The following is a 1643-nucleotide window of genomic DNA, read 5'->3' as shown; positions in this document are numbered from 1 at the left end:
ACCCTAAAAACTGAAAATTACATTGTCACAGATACTAACAAGGATTTTTCATGCTACTTAAAAACACCCATGACAAATATCGCAAAAACAAAACTAACAAATTCAACAACATTAAAGACTAGAAAGCAAAGAGGCCAAGAAGGGCCCCTGTTACTTTTGCGATTTTTGCGATATTTGAGGACATTTCGGGGCCCTTCTTGGCTTCTTTTTAATTTTTTTCTAAGTCTTGATTCTTGTTAGATTTGTTATTTTTGCGATATTTGCGATATTTGTAAGTGATTTTCTGACATAATTTTTTTTCAATTATTTCTATTGCGACAATTGCGAAAAAAATTTACTAGCAAATTTTTCTAACAAGATCGATCCTGGACATATCTTAAATCCTAGTAAATCCTTTTTAACGACAGAGCACTGGGTTCAAATTTACTCCAATCAAAAGGAGATCAAGTACATCTCACATTCCAATATTAGAGCCAGTGTTGAAACCCGCCCTCCCAAGCTACACAATTTACTCCGATTCTCTCTCCCCTTCCGTCCTTGACATTTTATGGGCCTCCCCCCCTTCCCTTTGAGCTTCGCGAGTTTCTGCGATACTCGGATTTCTAGTATAGGGTTTTTAAATGTGGCGGCTCGTAAGAGTGTCAGATTCGATAAGAAAGAGAAATTTCTAGAGAAAAATAAACCGGAACAGGTCCGAAAGAGATAATGTACAGATATATATTTTTTGAAATATTACATATTTTCTAATTCCTCTTCAGCAGAATATCGTCGACTCTTAGTCAAGTTCCGGTCAATCCGATTTTGTCCATGTTATTGACACACACTACTTCTGGGCTGCCTGTGGTGCCAACGAAAACCTACCCAAGAGGTAAGTATTTGAGTTAATGGCCGTTTTTATACTAGAGATGTTAAAATCGTCTAGACCTATACGTCTGAGACGTTTAAGTCGTCGGGTGTAAAAACGGAACGCATAAAACAGAATTCTGAAAAAAATAATAAAATAAACAACACCAGGAGCCGATTGACTATTTTCTGTCTTCTCTGCACAATTTGGGAATAAATGTGCCTTAGAATACGGCGTCCCGTTTTTATACTAGACGCATTTAACGTCTAACGACGTACTTAATAAAAGACGTTAATATAAGACGTCCTGAGGGCGTTCAAATTCGTCTGTCTTAGTCTATTTTTTTTAAATAGACTAAAACAGACGAATTTTAAAACTGTTTTGAGGGCGACTAAAGAAGCCCGCAGCCTATTCTTAGTAAGTAGCACACTATTAACTGTATAGCGAGATTTTTCCCAAATCTGTCCACATTATTGAAATGCCCGCGTTTTACCCACTAATAAGCATGGTGTGTGGCCGCGAAGGCCCTGGTGTTGAGTTTAAGCTCCATCTGATGTCACGGTGATCACGTAAATGCACATACAAATTATAATTACATTCGATTCGTAAGCAAACGTAATTAAGGTACACAAGACAGTAGTGTACTAAATGGGAGACTTTTCGATTTGCCTTGCCGGCCTGGCATCAATTTACCAAGGAAAATGTAGTGTCTGATCTCAGCTTAGTGCGGGACAAGTTTTCGGTAAGATAAAGCAGCGGTAAGCAAAAAGCAGCTTGTTCACTACTTCAACCCGTATTT

This window comes from Porites lutea, chromosome 3 (genome assembly GCF_958299795.1).
Source record: "Porites lutea chromosome 3, jaPorLute2.1, whole genome shotgun sequence".
Taxonomy (NCBI): Eukaryota; Metazoa; Cnidaria; class Anthozoa; order Scleractinia; family Poritidae; genus Porites; species Porites lutea.
Note: the sequence above shows the minus strand (reverse complement) of the source record.